Source organism: Mirounga angustirostris, unplaced genomic scaffold (genome assembly GCF_029215605.1).
Source record: "Mirounga angustirostris isolate CCGP_5_RB_7025 unplaced genomic scaffold, mMirAng1.0.hap1 SCAF_16, whole genome shotgun sequence".
NCBI lineage: Eukaryota > Metazoa > Chordata > Mammalia > Carnivora > Phocidae > Mirounga > Mirounga angustirostris.
The window spans coordinates 47,070,015-47,087,033 of record NW_026991724.1 but is presented as its reverse complement, the minus strand read 5'-3'; positions in this window follow the sequence as shown (position 1 = coordinate 47,087,033).

The window sequence follows — 17,019 nt, the reverse complement described above, 5'->3', positions numbered from 1 at the left end:
CCACCCAGGCGCCCCGGAATTAATTTTAATAATATACTTTTTATTTAAGCAAATATAATGGAAACACCATTTCAGATGCCTCCAATATAAAAATTAGTAATGAGATAGTTTATATTAAGCCTTTGAAATCTGTTGTGTATTTTATACTTTAGCACGTCTCTGTTCAGACTGGCCAACTGTGCTGGTGGCTACCATGTTGGATGGTAATGGGCCTAGAACAAAAGCTCTGCAAGGGCCCCCAGGGCCTAGTGCAATCCCTGGCACACTAGGCCTTCAGATCTGTTAAATGCAGGGATTGAAGGCTTAGGTTCTTTTCCATAGCCCTGGACAGCTGACCCAGGGAAGGAAGGAAGCAAGGAAGAGGAGGGTCCCTTGTATCTAATTTGCATAATCCCTCCTAGGCATTTACTCTTCCAGCAGTTTCTCTCTGCTGGTTCACACTGGGTCTACTCTTTTTTTTTTTTTTTTTTTAAGATTTTATTTATTTATTTGACAGAGAGAGAGATAGCGAGAGCAGGAACACAAGCAGGGGGAGTGGGAGAGGGAGAAGCAGGCTTCCCACCCAGCAGGGAGCCCGATGTGAGGCTCGATCCCAGGACCCTGGGATCATGACCTGAGCCGAAGGCAGACGCTTAAGGACTGAGCCACCCAGGCGCCCCTCACTGGGTCTACTCTTACCTGGACAACCTTGAAGAATGCACTGTTGAGCTGTGCTCAGTGCTTAGTCCTACTTGGAAGGTAAAGGACAGAAAGGAGCCAATTCCCTGGGGACCTCTGGAGGTGGGTGGGTCAAGAAGAATGTCCCCAAACCTGTATTACCCAAGGCCCTCGTGATCTGGTCCTGATCCCTACTCACCTCCTGCCTTATCACCTCGTTAGGGACTGAACCGTGTCCGCCCCTTCCCCTCAAATCTGTGTGGATGTCCTAACCTCCAGTGTGACTGAATTTGGAGATGGGGCCTTTAGGGAGGTCATTAAGGTTAAATGAGGCCGTAAGGGTAGAGCCCTAATCCCATGGGACTGCTGTCCTTGTAAGAAGAGGAAGAGACACCCAGGATGCACACACACCCAGAAAAGGCCATGTGAGGACACAGGGAAGCCATCTTCGAGCTGAGGAGAGAGGCCTCAAGAGAAGCCAGCCCTGCTGACGTCTTGATCTTGGACTTCTAGCCTCTAGAACTGTGGGGACAGTAAATGTCTGTTGTCTGAGCCCCCCGGTCTGTGGTGTTCTGTTGTGGCAACAGCAACAGTCAACTAACACAAGCTCTGGCCCTACACACCTGTCCTTCAGCAAGTTAAACACAGAATTGCCACTTCACTCAGCAATGCCATTGTGAAGTAAATGCCCAAGAGAACTGAACAGACGTTCACACAAAAACCTGTACACGAACGTTCACAGCAGCATTATTTGTAGTGGTCAGAAAGTGGAAACAGGGGCGCCTGGGTGGCTCAGTCAGTTAAGCGTCCAATGCTTGATTTCGGCTCAGGTCATGATCTCAGGGTTGTGAGATCGAGCCCCACGTCGGGCTCCACGCTGGGCGTGGAACCTACTTGAGATTCTCTCTCTCCCTCTCCCTCTGGCCCTCCCACCCCTGCTCTCTCTCTCCCTCTCAAAAAAAAAAAAAAAAAAGTGAGAACAACCCAAATGTTCATCAACTGATGAATGGATAAACAGAATGTGGGATAAAATGAAATATTATTCAGCCACGGAAAGGAATGAGGTTCTGAGACATGCTATCATGTGGCTGAACCTTGACAACATTATGCTTGCTGAACGAAATTAGACATAAAAGTACAAATACTGCTATCATTCTGTTTACATGAAATGTCCGGAAGAGGCAGATCGGAAGAGACAGAAAGTGGATTCGTGGCTGTCAGGGGCCGAGGGAAGAGGGGAGTGGGGAGTGACTGCTAATGGGGTTGGGGTTTCTTTTGGGGGTGGTGAAAATCTTCTGGTCATGGGTGCAGCACATTGAGAATGTGCTGAAACCACTGACTTATACCTTGAAAATGCTAAATTTGATGGCATGCAAGGGACATCTCAGTTTTAAGAACCTCATGCTGCCATATTGGATTTCCTTCCACTCCTTGATTCTGCTGTCTCACTTCACCTCTGAAACTGCACCTGTAGTTCATTTTACTCAGAAAAAAAGGCTTCATCACCACTTCCTTTTTCCCCCCTACTGGTAAAATTCAAGCTCTACAGTGTCCAGGAAGAGAGAGCTTTGCGGGTGAGAGTTGTCATATTGTCTGCATTGACTTTAAGATACTTCCACACATTCTGAGGAGCAGAGCTGGGGTTGAGGATGGGCAGGGCAGGGCAGGGGGGTGGGGTGGGGGATTGTTGTCATTACAAACCCTATGTAGATACATTTATTTTATTCATTTTTATTATCATTTTTAAAGATTTTATTTTTTTTAAAGATTTTATTTATTTATTTGACAGAGAGAAACACACCGAGAGAGGGAACACAAGCAGGGGGAGTGGGAGAGGGAGAAGCAGGCTTCCCACGGAGCAGGGAGCCGATGTGGGGCTTGATCCCAGGACCCTGGGAGCATGACCTTGATCCCAGGACCCTGGGATCATGTGACCTGAGCCCAAGGCAGACGCTTAACGACTGAGCCACCCAGGTGCCCCTTAAAGATTTTATTTTTAAGTAATCTCCACACCCAATGTGGGGCTTGAACCCACAACCCCAAGATCAAGAGTCGCACGCTCTTCCGACTGAGTCAGCTGGGTGCCCCTATATTTTTTATTTTATTTTATTTTATTTATATTTTTTATTTTAAAAGAAAGAAGAGTGTTGCCAAGACGGTTATTAAAAATCTGAAAGAGGGCACCTGGGTGGCTCAGTTGGTTAAGCGACTGCCTTCGGCTCAGGTCATGATCCTGGAGTCTCGGGATCGAGTCCCGCATCGGGCTCCCAGCTCAGCAGGGAGTCTGCTTCTCCCTCTGACCCTCCTCCCTCTCATGTGCTCTCTCTCATTCTCTCTCTCTCAAATAAATAAATAAAATCTTTAAAAAAAATCTGAAAGAAAAACAAAAGACACCTGGGACAGAGTGATGGCTATGTGGATGTTCTGTTTGGATCTACACTGCACGTGGGATTATCATTTGAAAGATCCTAATCACAGGGCCACGCTCCAGAGGTGGCTACTGTGGGCATTTAACGATCTTTCTCTCCAGCAATACAGAGGGTCTTTGAATTAGTGTAACAGATGTTAGAACTGCTTTCACTTTAGCAAGATGAGCGATAGTCAAGAGGTAGCCTGGGTAGACAACACTAAGGAGGCTCGAGTCCTGTGAGTCAAGGAGCCTCGCCTCTTGGCAATGGCACCATAGCCTTGGAGTTTCCGGACCCTGCACCCCCTGGTCTGGGGGTTGCTGCCCCCCGATCGTGATGAGATTGGCTGACCTATGACTAGCAAACAGTTTCATCTGTTTCCAGGGAACCTTCCATACAATGAACGTGCCTCGCGTGGCAGAACCTGGGCCTCACTGATTGTACGGAGGAGGTTGTATGGCTGTTGTATTGTGGGTCTGCTAATCGGTGTTTATATAGTGACAGCACTCGGACAAGCCTTGTTTTGAGGAGACACGCTCCCTGGCAGTGAGTTGTGGGATGGAGACCTAGTGCTCTCAATGACTGGGTGACTGAGATCTCTCATGACTCATGACTTTCAAGCTGGCTGTGAGGGATGAATTGTGCCCTTCTCCTCCCCTCCCCCTCTCCCCCCAACACAACGCATGTGTTGAAGCCAAACCCCCAGTTCCTCAGCGTGTGGAAGAGAGGTCTTTACAGAGGTATCAAGTTAGATTGAGGTCATTAGGGTGGCCCCAACCCAGTAGGGCTGGTGTCCTTATAAGAAGAGGAGATTTGGACGCAGGTACACATAGCGGGAAGACGATGTGAAGAGGCAGAAGATTCTGGAACAGATCCTTCCCTCTCAGCCCTCAGAAGGAACCAGCCCTCCTGGCACCTTGATTTTGGACTTGTAGCTTCCAGAACTGTGAGGCAATATGTTTCTGTTGTGTAAGCCTCCCGGTCTATGGTCCTTTGTGACAGTGGCCCCAGCAAACTAATGAGATAAACTGGCTCAGGTGCGTTTGTAGCCAGGTGACATCCGCCGGCTGTGGTCCCTGGGTTAGTGACTCTCCCGTCACCCAAGAACCGCTCCTTCTTCCTTAGTCCCTGTCCTCACCAGGGTGGTGCTGGAGCAGGTGACAGCAGGCTTCTTTTATTACAAAGGCACTGTGACCTCTGTCACTACCAGGTCTCTGAGAGTTCAGGGCCACCCCCAAAGGCATGAGCTGAGCCACAGCCACCCTGTGGTACCTGCTGTCCTGTGGGGGCAGGGCCCTACCCTCATGCAACCTTGCAGCTGCCTGCCTGGGGACACGGATGCAGGAAGCACTGCAACCAGCAGGCCCTGGGCAGTTGGCTGGAAACCCAGAGGGGTGACCCTGCCTTTGAGTGGCGTTTGCCGTGATGAAACCCGAGGCCAGCACTTAACCCCGCTTAATTAGCTCTTTCCCATGAGGTGTGACCCCAAGGCCCAGGAAAGTTGCTCTGGTTTTTCAAATGACTTCACAGCAAGAGTCAGAGAGATGGAGAGTGGTATGGCTGAGCAGCTCTCATCTGGGTCCTTCTTTTGGAGAACACTTTTTTTTTTTTCCCTGGGGGAGACACAAGAAGCAACCGAGCTAGCCGGTCAGCAGGGTGCATTTGGGGGGGTAGACAGAGCTGCCCCAGGAAAGCTAGGAGACAGAAGGAATCTGAAGTGAGGGACTTACTGAGCAAGAGCTTGCTGTTTGCCAGATCACTGTTCATCACTGAGCGTATTACTGCTTTTAGTTCTTTTTTTTTTTTTTAAAGATTTTATTTATTTATTTGACAGAGGGAGCGCGAGAGCGAGAGCAGTAACACAAGCAGGAGGAGTGGGAGAGGGAGAAGCAGGCTTCCCCGCTGAGCAGGGAGCCTGATTCGGGGCTCAATCCCAGGACCCTGGGATCATGACCTGAGCCGAAGGCAGACGCTTAACAACTGAGCCACCCAGGCGCCCCACTGCTTTTAGTTCTTAAAACTATGAAGTGAGTACCACTGACTGACCACATTTCCAAGAAAATAGCTCCAACAGTGAACATTTAAATTCTCTCTTAAGTCTCAAGCCCTGGGGCGCCTGGGTGGCTCAGTCAGTTAAGCCTCTGCCTTCGGCTCAGGTCATGACCCCAGGGTCCTGGGATTGAGTCCCGCATCGGGCTCCCTGCTCCGTGGCGAGTCTGCTTCTCCCTCTCCCTCTGCCTCTTCCCCACTGCTTGTGCTCTCTCTTAAATAAATAAAATCTTAAAAAAAAAATGTCTCAAGCCCTATGCTCTGGACCTAATACACATCACCTCATGAATTCTCACTGGGATGGATGAGGTAGGAGCCATCATTACCCTCCCTGTTCTGTGGGAAAGGCAAGCAGGCCCTGGGCAATTGGGTCGTTTGCACAAGGCCACAGTTTGGGCAGCAGCTGAGCAGGGCGGTCTGGCTCCGGAGCACTCACTCATACCCACTGCACTCCACCTTCCAGTCAGCTGAGACTCACGTAACCATAAACTTGCTTGAGGTGAAATAATCATCATTTGGGGCTGCCTTGGAACTCAGTCTTACCAAAAGTGCTGTTGCATGCACTCAACAAATGTCTGATGAGCGTCCACCCTAAGAAAAGATATTGTGTCCCCTCGGGGCGCCTGGGTGGCTCAGTCAGTTAAGCGGCTGCCTTTGGCTCAGGTCATGATCCTGGGGTCCTGGGATTGACCCCACGTCCAGCTCCCTGCTCAGTGGAGAGCCTGCTTCTCCCTCTCCCTCTGCCTGCCTCTCTGCGTACTTGTGCTCTCTCTCTCTGTCAAATAAATAAATAAAATCTTAAAAAAAAAAAAAGATATTGTGTCCCCCCGAGGAAAGATAATGTGCAGTCAGAAGACCAAAACCCACAGTTACTGCCCAAAAGGAGGATCGGCATAGTGGAAAGACAGTCATGCAGTTATAATCCCACTCAGGGGACGGAGGTGCTGAATCCTGTGGGATCCTATGAGGATCTTCGAGTTTGCCTTTAAAGTCCTCACAAATGAATTTATAATGGAGAAAAACCAAACAAGACTGGTCAGAAATCACTTGTTTAAAAAAAAAAAAAAAAGAGGATTGCTGTAGAAAGAGAGAAGAAAAACAAAATCACTCTTAACCACATAACCATACAAGGAACCTAATTAATAGCCTTTGAGTTTAAGAATAAGCTTAGTAGGGGCACCTGGCTGGCTCAGTGGGAAAAGCGTGCAACTCTTGATCTTGGGGTTGTGAGTTCGAGCCCCATGCTGGGTGTAGAGATTACTAAAAAAGAAACAACAAGCTTAGCAAACTACTGTTGAATTTTTTATATCATCAGATATGATTTTATAAACCATCTCAAATTTTCAAACCAACCATTGCTTTTTATCTAAAAGTGTTTGGGGCCTTAAAAAGAATTCAGGTATAAATATCTTTAACAGGAAAGAAAAACTAGCAAGTTTCATTAGCACTGAGAGTCTTCTCATTTTTTTTCTCCTTGGGTGTTAGAAGCTCAAGAACAGTAAATACTGTGGAATTCAAAAATACATTTGCTTTGAGATTTTCTCTGGCCTTCAAATCCAGCTAATGCTTTATCGATTGAAAACTAATTTCCATTCTTTTTTTTTTTTTTAAAGATTTCATTTATTTATTTGACAGAGAGAGAGACAGCGAGAATGGGAACACAAGCAGGGGGAGTGGGAGAGGGAGAAGCAGGCTTCCCGCTGAGCAGGGAGCCCGATGTGGGACTCGATCCCAGGACCCTGGGATCATGACCTGAGCCGAAGGCAGATGCTTAATGACTGAGCCACCCAGGCGCCCCTAATTTCCATTCTTAAAGGGGGAAGCACATCTTCCAATCTGATGTTTTGCTCTATAAAGGGGGTTTATGTGTTTTTCACCCAGATGCAGGAATAGTCTATTCAAAGCATAGCACTTTGGAAATGAAGATTTATATATTTCTGGAACATAAAGTTCAGGAAAGGGGACGAGGCTAGGCTATAACTGCAAATAACTTCGGTTTCTGTTTTGGTTTGTTTTGATTTTTTTTTTAAATAACTTTGAAGAGCCTTTTATGCTGCATTAAAAAGCTGGAATTCAGGGGTGCCTGGATGGCTCAGTCCGTTAGGCATCCAGCTCTTGGTTTTGGCTGGGGTCATGATCTCAGGGTCGTGAGATCGAGCTCCGCGTCGGGCTCCATGCGCTCAGCAGGGAATCTGCTTGAGATTCTTTCCCGCTCCATCTGCTCCTTCCCCCATGCTCTCTCTCTAAAATAAATAAATAAAATCTTAAAAAAAAAAAAAAAGCTGGAATTCCACTGTGATTGGCTGGTAGGCAGTGAAAAGGAAAAGTTCTGTTACCCTGCCTACTCATGGACCTACTCTCAGCACTGGTCACCAAATGTGTGGGGGATTTTCTCACAGCTGGAAGTTCTCCAGTTCTCTGGGGACACTGACTGGATGTCTTATAATTCATTTTTTTTTAAAAGATTTTGTTTATTTATTTGACAGAGAGAGACACAGCGAGAGAGGGAACACAAGCAGGGGGAGTGGGAGAGGGAGAAGCAGACTCCTCGTGGAGCAGGGAGCCCGATGCAGAGCTCGATCCCAGGACCCTGGAATCATGACCTGAGCCGAAGGCAGACGCTTAATGACTGAGCCACCCAGGCGCCCCTGGATGTCTTATAATTCAATCCAATTCTGACTCTATCTGTCTGGAGTTAGCATGAGACCTCACAGGTTCAGGGCTCAGTCCCACAAGGTGGGCCCCTCCCCAGATGCCAATCGCCAATACTGGGTCCGCGGGGTACCTGCAACTTCTGTCTGACTTGGCTACAAATTGTGGTTTCTGTGACCCCCTCCTTGGAGGACCATAATTCGCTAGAACAGCTCACAGAACTCAGGAAAACAGTTTACTTACAGGATTACTGGTTTATGGTAAAGGATACAACTCAGGGACAGCCACATGGAAGGGATGCATAGGGCAGGGGCTGGGGAGAGGGATGTGGAACCGCCATGCCCTCTCCAGGTGCACCACCCTCCCAGCATCTCCATGTGTTCAGCAGCCTGGAAGCTCTGAGTGAGGCTCATTACTTAGACACGACTTCTTAAATCATTGGCCTTTGGGGGGCACCTGGGTGACACAATCAGTTAGGCATCCCACTCTTGGTTTTGGCTCAGGTCGTGATCTCAGGGGTCATGAGATCGAGCCCCTCATTGGGGTCCTTGCTCAGCTTGGAGTCTGATTAAGACTCTCTCTCCCTCTGCCCCTGCCCCCCTGCTCTCTCTCTCTCTCAAATAAATAAATCAATCAATCTTTAAATCATTGGCTTTGGGGATTAACTCAACCTCCAGCTTCTCTTCCCTTCTTGGAGGTGAGTGGGGGTGAGGCTGAAAGTTCTTGGAAGTTGGTTCTCTAGCAAACAGCACCATCCTAGGGGCTTTCTAAAAGTTGCTGCATTAACCTAAACGCAGGTGTGGTTGAAAGGGGCTTGTTTTGGGGCGCCTGGGTGGCTCAGTCGTTAAGCATCTGCCTTCAGCTCAGGTCATGATCTCAGGGTCCTGGAATCGAGCCCCGCATGGGGCTCCCTGCTCAGCGGAAGGCCTGCTTCTCCCTCTCCCTCTTCCCCTGCTTGTGTTCCCTCTCTCGCTGTGTCTCTCTGTGTCGAATAAATAAATAAAATCTTAAAAAAAAAAAGAAAAGAAAGGGGCTTGTTTTGAATAACCAAAGACACTCCTTCCATTTTATCACTCTTACCACTTAAGGAAATCCAAGGGTTTTAGGGACTCTGTGTCAGGAAGGGGGACAAAGACCCAACATATGTTTTTCACTCTAAATCACAAAGTCACGGGCAGCTATTGAAAGGTTTTTGGCAAGAGTCTGAAACGATCGGTTTTACCTATGTCTAAAGTGCACTCGATGGGGCCCCGGGGATGGACTGCGGAGGACCCGGAAGACCATGAGGAGTCAGTATCAGTGATGAAGCTATTCCCTCTAAGCTCCAAACCCACCCTCCTCTGCTCTGCGTTGTGATGCGGAGCTGGGAAAACACATTTCTGCTTTGCCAGATGGTTCTCTGTGAGATCCTGGCAATAGGGTTTGCTAGACTGCTGAAGTCAGATGATTAACTTGTTCCGCTTGGCCCAGGACTTTTCCCTGCTTTAGCACTCAAAGTTCTGCCTCCCGGGAACCCCTTCCCGGGGACCAGCAAGCAGGGTCAGCAGCCCCTGGGGAACTTGTGAGACATGCAGTTTCAGGCCCCCACCCCCCAGACCCATCAGAGACTGGGGCTCAGGCCCAGCAGTCTGTGTTTTAACAAGCGGGTCCTCCAGGCTATTCTGCTGAAGTTTTAAGAACCGCTGTCCTCTTGGTACCTTCTCAGTTGCCTAGAAAACAACTTTATAACAAGTTGGCAATTCCTTATGATGTATTCCATGTGTTAAAGTCTTTCTGTTAAGGTACACCTGGGCAGCTCAGTTGGTTAAGCGTCTGCCTTTGGCTCAGGTCATGATCTCAGGGTCCTGGGATCGAGCCCCGCATCGGGCTCCCTGCTCAGCCTCGGGCCTGCTTTTTCCTCTGCCCCTCCCCTTCTTGTCTGTCTTCTTCTCTGTCTCTCTCAAACAAATAAAATCTTTTTTTTTTTTTTTTAAGTAATCTCTACACCCAACATGGGGTTTGAACTCAAAACCCCGAAGTCAAGAGTCTCATGCTCCACTGACTGAGCCAGCGAGGTGCCCCTCAGTGTAGTTCTTAATTTGTGGTTTTAAAAAATTATGAGTGAGGTAGACCATATTTTTATATTCGTAGGGGACATTGGCATTTCCTTATAGGGTGAGCTTTCTGCTCATATATCCTGCCCACTCTCAAAAGGATTCTTGGTCTTTTTCCCCTCATTAAAAAAAAATAATAATTAATTAATTAATTTATTTGAGAGAGAGAGATAGCGAGAGAGAGCACGAGCTGGGGTAGGGAGAGGGAGAAGCAGGCTCCTTGCTGAGCAGGGAGCCCGATGTGGGGCTTGATCCCAGGACCTGGGATCATGACCTGAGCTGAAGGTGGAAGCTTAATGGACTGAGCCACCCAGGCACCCCTCCCCTCAATTTTTAGATGCTTTTTTGTATTTTAGGGATCTGAACCCTTTGTGATACAAGTTATAAATATTTTTCTCATTTTGTCATCTGTACTTTTTAATTTGTGTAGGGTGGGTTTAACTTTTGAAGTTGCAAAATATTTTCATTTTTGTTTGGCCATTTAACAAGATTCTCTTTTCTTGCTTCTTTTGACAAATTTTTGGAAATTCTGAGGAATAGTTTGGAAAATTTACCCAGCTCCTGCATCATTGGGAGACTCAGCAGTGTTTTCTCATATTATTTGAGGGTTGTATTCTTTCACTTAGATCTTTGATACACTTTGAATTTAATGTGATATCCAGTGCAAGGAGTGGATTCTAGCTTTTCCTCTTGGTTGTCTAGTTGCTCCAACACTACTAAGTTAAAAAACTTCCCCCCAAAAATAAACAAACAAAAAAACCAAACTTCCCCAAAGTCCCTTCCTGAATTAAAAATTATTATAGTGTTATATGCATTTACATAAGCAATTGGTTCTATTTCTGGATTTTATAATTTTCCCCTTGATCTATATGCTTATTCACCCACTAACAATACATTGTTTTATATCGGTTTTAATATCTGCTAGAGCTACTCCTTGGGTTTTTCCTTCTCCTCCTTCCTCTTTTTCAGTTTCCCGCCCCGCCCCCCCCCAATCTCTGCATGTTGTACTTCCAAATGAACCTCATAATCAAGTTGTTTGGGTCCACGAAGAAACCCTGATGACATTTTTATTAGGATTGTGATACATTTGTAAACTAAGTCAGGGGCAATTGACCTGTTTAGAATGTTGGCCGCCGCTCCGTTTCCATCTTGGGGCCCGGGCGCCATCTGGTGGCCACTGTACACAAAAGCAGTATTTTCTCTTAAAGAGCCACTCAAAGCGATAAACATTTATTATCACACATACTTTCTGTGGATCAGGTATTGGGGAGGCTTCGATGAATAGTTCTGACTCGGAGCCCTGACAGTGAAGACATTTTCCGGGGCTGCAGTCATCAAAGGCTCGCCTGGGGCTGGGGGATGGTGGTAGAAGGTCTCAGGTCTTCAGCGTGCATCTGGCCTCCCCCAAAGCAGGTGGACCCAGAGAGAGTGAGGCGGAAGCTACAATGCTAGATGATTTTAGATTTGGAGGAAAGTTGCAGATCGTACGGGGAGTTCCGCTGTGTCTCCTCACCTGATGTTACCATTATAGTACAATGATCAAAACCAGGCGATTAGCATCAGCACCATATAATTAACTAAACTACCCACCTGATTTGAGTTTTAACAATCTTTCTACTGATGTCCTTTTTCTGTTCCAGGATCAAACCCAGTATTCCACACTGCATTTATTTGTCACATCTCCTTGGCCTCCTGTAGTCTGTGGTGGTTCCTCTCTATTTCCTTGCCTTTTATGACCTTGACACTTTTTTTTTAAAGATTTTATTTATTTATTTGAGAGAAAGAATGAGAGAGAGAGCATGAGAGGGGTGAGGGTCAGAGGGAGAAGCAGACTCCCTGCCAAGCAGGGAGCCCGATGCGGGGCTCGATCCCGGGACTCCAGGATCATGACCTGAGCCGAAGGCAGTCGCTTAACCAACTGAGCCACCCAGACGCCCGACACTTTTGAAGAGTACAGCCGTTGTGTAGAATGTCCCTCAAGTTGGATTTGTCTGCTGTTTTTTATGGTTGGATTGAATTAGGCATTTTTTCAAGCATACCCCAGGAATGATGTTGTGTCTTTCTCAGTGCGTTATATCTGGGGCTTCCTGGTGTCCAGTACCTGGTGATGTTGATCTTGACCACTTGGTTATACTGCTGTCTGCTGCACTTCTCCACTATAAAGTTACTGTCTTTCCCTTTGTAATTAATAAGTAAATTAAGGGAGATACTTTGAGATTATACAAATCTGGTTCCCTCAAACTTTTGCCTACTAATTTTAGCATCCATCAGTGGTTCTTGTCTGCAAGTTATTACCAGGTTATGTGCCTAATAGAGATTTTTGTGTCATTTTTTCCTTCTACACTTATGCATTTGAATTCTTTTGAGAGAAAGAGTTGTCCCTTCTCCCCATTTGCCTATTTACCAGATCCTTTCCTTAGATCAGTATGGACTCATGGATATTTGTTTTATTCTATGGATTAAAACCTGATATTGACTTTAATTTTTGATGGTCATCTGGATGTGAGATGTCACGCTACTGTGGTTTTAGTCAAAATCTTTCTTTTTTCTTCTTTTTTTAAAAACATTTAAAAAAATTTATTCATTTGAGAGAGAGACAGAGAGAGCATGAGCGGGTGGAGGGGTGGAGGGAGAGGGAGAAGCAGACTCCCCACTGAGCAGGGAGCCCAACCTGGGGCTCCATCCCAGGACCCTGGGATCATGACCTGAGCCGAAGGCAGATGCCCAACCAACTGAGCCACCCAGGCGCCCCACCCAGAACTTTTGTTGAAAAGATTTATCCTTTCCCTATTGAGTTGTTTTGTATCCTTGTCAAAAATAAATTGACCGTAGATGTATGGGTTTATTTCTGGACTCTTAATTCTATTGCATTTATCTATATTTATCCTTATGCCAAAATCACCCAGTCTTAATTATTATAGCTTTGTAGTCAAATGGAATTAGAAAGTGTAAGCTCCCCAATATTGTTCTTTTTTTTTTTCAAGATTATTTTAGCTATTCTGGATCCCTTGCATTTCCTTATGAATTTTTGGATAAGCCAGAATTTGGGTAGTATCAATAGATTTGGGTTGTATTGCCATTTAACAATAATAAGAGTCCTGATTCATGAACATGCAATGCCTATCCATTTATTTAATTCCCTTCAATGATGTTTTGTAGTTTTCAGTATAAAAGTCTTGCACTTCTTTTGTTAAATCTACACCTGTGTATTTGTACCTTTTTGATACTATTATATAAGTAGGATTGTTTTCTTAATTTCCTTTTTGGATTGTTCATTGCAAGTGTATAGAAATAAACTGATTTTTGCATCGTGATCTTGTATCCTATGCCTTTGCTGCACTGAGTTATTAGTTCTAATAGATTTTTGTGGACTTCTTAAGATTTTCCATATGCAAGATCATGTTATCTGCAAATAGAAAGTTTTACTTCTTTCTTTTCAATATGATGCCTTTTATTTCTCTTTATTGCCTAATTTCGCTTGTTAGAACCTCCGCTACAGTGTTGACTAGAAGTGGTGAGATAGAATATTGTTATTTTGGTTCCTGTCTTGATCTTAGTGAGAGAGCTTTTCGTCTTTTACTGTCAAGTATGATATTATTGTGGTTTTTTTCAAATATTTTTCTGTATCTATTGAGATGATCATATGGTTTTAATTTCCTTGTTTTTTTAAATATATATTTTTGAATATTTTCCTAGCATTTGCTTCAGGCCATACTTTCTTATTTCTTTGCATGTTTCATAATATTTTTTTTTTGTTGGAAACTGGACATTCTGACTGTTATAATGGGCAACTCTGAAAATCATATGCTCCCTTCTTCCCAGGGTTTGTTTTTGTTGCTGTTTGTTCTAGTGATTATTTTAGTGATTTTTCTAACTTTTCTAAACGAATTCTGCAAAGTCTATGTCCTTTCTTGTGTGTGGATACTGAAATCTCTGCTCAGTTATCTTACGGATCAGTTAGTGATTGGACAGATTTCTTGAGATGCCTGGAGCCAGTTCCCCAGGTTTCACTGAGGGACCTGTGTGTCTGTTGGGACATGCTTTCAGCACTTAGCCTGGCAGTTTAAAACTCTGCCTTTGCCTTCACTTTCTGCTTGTGGAGAGCCTCAAGGTCAGCACAGTGTGCAAGCATAGGTCTTTCCTTGGCATGCACACGACCTTGGGCCTCTTCATAGCTCTATGCAGGTGCACGGCTTTCTAGATTCTCAGACTTTTGTCAAGAGATTTTCAAAGCTCTTATAGACATCTCATTCTCCAGCTCATCCTTTTAAGCTTTTTAGTTCATATATTGTTTCCCTGTACTGTTATTCCCGCCCCCCCCCTCCTTTGGGCCCTCGTGGGGTTAAACAACTGCCTGGAGCTTTTTTGACAGATGTCACCACCTGTGATAAGGCTTTTTCCACTGAGAAAAGCTCTAAGTCAGGTCAGATACAGACAGCCTTGCAAATGGGGTCTTCCAAAGACCCACAGGTCAAATAATGACAACTCTTTGTGAATGTGGCTTTGAGAGAGCTTCAGCTCTGTTGTACTCCATCTGGTGACTGACTGCACAGCTGCTGGTTTCCATCTTGAATGACAGCTGTTATCTTCCAAGGCTACTGTGGGGTTGGAGGGCAGGAGAATGGGACAAGGGTAAATTAAAATGCCACAGAGCTCACTGTTCTTATTGAGATTCTGCCATTTTCCTTGAATGAATGGTCTTCACATTGCTGCAAGCCTTTGATTAATTTCCAGAATCCTGAAAATGTTATCTTCTGTACTTTTTTTGGGGGGGGGGCAAGTTTTCTCTTTAATGTTATGGGGGACAAAAAGATTTTGGTGGTCCTCACTCCACCATTCAAGCTGATGCCACTCCTATAATTTTTCTTATGACATAGAATTATTGCTGGGCACCCTTGTCCCTATCCAATATGATGAAAGTAGATTGATAATATTGCATGCTTCCAGAAAAACCTCGTGGTAGTCACCTGGACTGCTTGTAAATAGTTTCTTCTTCACACCCTGTTAAGCATAGCCATACAACACGCTTTAGTTGATGAAATGTGAGAAGTGACTGGGTGCCTGGGTGGCTCAGATGGTTAAGCGTCTGCCTTCGGCTCAGGTCATGATCCCAGGGTCCTGGGATCGAGTCCCGCATCGGGCTCCCTGCTCCTTGGGAGCCTGCCTCTCCCTCTGCTTCTCTCTCTCTCTCTCTCTGTCTCTCATGAATAAATAAATAAAATCTTTAAAAAAAAAAAGACTGATACTCGATAACTGCTTTGTTTTTACTTCATCTCCTGTTGACTTCACAATGTGAGTGCAGTCTGTGTAAACCTCTCTACTGAATGATGCACAAATATAAGTATTTACGTGAACATATGAAGTCTGCATATGTGGATAAACGCCCTTACATATCATTTATTTATCCGTGATTACATCTCTGTGGTGTCTTACCTGATTCCTCGACCTTATTTTCTGTCACTGTACCCATCTCTACTTGAATGTATATGAAATATTTCATTATAAAAATAAACAGGGGTGCCTGGGTGGCTCAGTCGGTTGAGTGGCTGCCTTCAGCTCAGGTCATGATCCCAGGGTCCTGGGATGGAGTCCCGCATCGGGCTCCCTGCTCCTTGGGAGCCTGCTTCTCCCTCTGCTTCTCTCTCTCTCTGTCTCTCATGAATAAATAAATAAAATCTTTAAAAAAAAAGAAAAAGAAAAGAAATGTGAGAAGTGACAACATTTAATTTTGTTCCTTCTCTTTCCCATTGCTGTACTGATCATGGAAACACATTTTGAGTTGAATCTCTATCAGACTGGGTCCTTTAGTGACTAGAATAAGTATAGCTTTCTGTTGACCCATGTTGGACATGTAGTACGAGCAATAAATGTACTTGTATTATATGGTTTTGGGGCCATTTGTTACTGCAGCATACCTGAGGTTATCCTGAGTAGTATAGATGGTGAGAGCATACTTGTTTGTGAAGGTAAAAAGTATTTCTTTTTTTTTAATAAAGATTTTATGTATGTATGTATGTAAAGATTTATTTATTTGACAGAGAGATAGAGAGAAAGCACAAGTAGGCAGAGAGGCAGGCAGAGGGAGAGGGAGAAGCAGACTCCCCGTTGAGCAGGGAGCCGGATGCGGGGCTCGATTCCAGGACCCCGGGACCATGACCTGAGCCGAAGGCAGCTGCTTAACTGACTGAGCCACCCAGGCGCCCTGGTAAAAAGTATTTCTATGTTCTGTTTGCCTGGGGAGCCTATGTTAAAAGAATACAAAATAAGATATGATTATGAAATAAACCATAGTAAGAAATGATGGCCAGCAAAATACTTTAAATTCAATACGTTAAACAAGAAAGTTATAGAACCGGGACGCCTGGGTGGCTCAGTCGGTTAAGCGTCTGCCTTCGGCTCAGGTCATGATCCCAGGGTTCTGGGATCGAGTACCGCATCAGGCTCCCTGCTCCGCGGGGAGCCTGCTTCTCCCTCTGCCTCTGTCTCTCTCTCTCTCTCTGTCTCTCATGAATAAATAAATAAAATCTTAAAAAAAAAAGTTATAGAACCTAAATGAAATTAACTCTGTAAAATCATTTCGGAGGACATAAAACAAGAGCTGAACAAATGAAAAACCAACTATGGGACATTAGAAATAGAGCCCAGAAAAGATGTGATTTTATGGGGTGCCTGGGTGACTCAGTTGTTAAGCATCTGCCTTCAGCTCAGGTCATGATCCCAGGGTCCTGGGATTGAGCCCTGCATCAGGATCCCTGCTCAGCGGGAAGCCTGCTTCTCCCTCTTCCACTCCCCCTGCTTGTGTTCCCTCTTTCGCTGTGTCTCTCTGTCAAATAAATAAATAAAATCTTTTACAAAAGATGTGATTTTATTACATGTAAAGGTGGTATTTGAGTTTGGCAGGAGGAGAATGGTTTATTTAAAAACTGGTGTTGGCATAACTGGAAGAAAATAAAGTATGACCCCCTCTCATGCCATACAGAAAACAAATTCCAAATGGATAAAATACTTAAGGATAAAAAAATCAACAAAAATCTTAGAAGAAAATTGAACAGACTTTATGTACAATTTCGTAATGGGCAGGATCCTTTAACAAGATAAGGAATTTTAAGTCCATGTAATAAAATATTAATATATTGGGCAATATAAAAATCATATGGCAG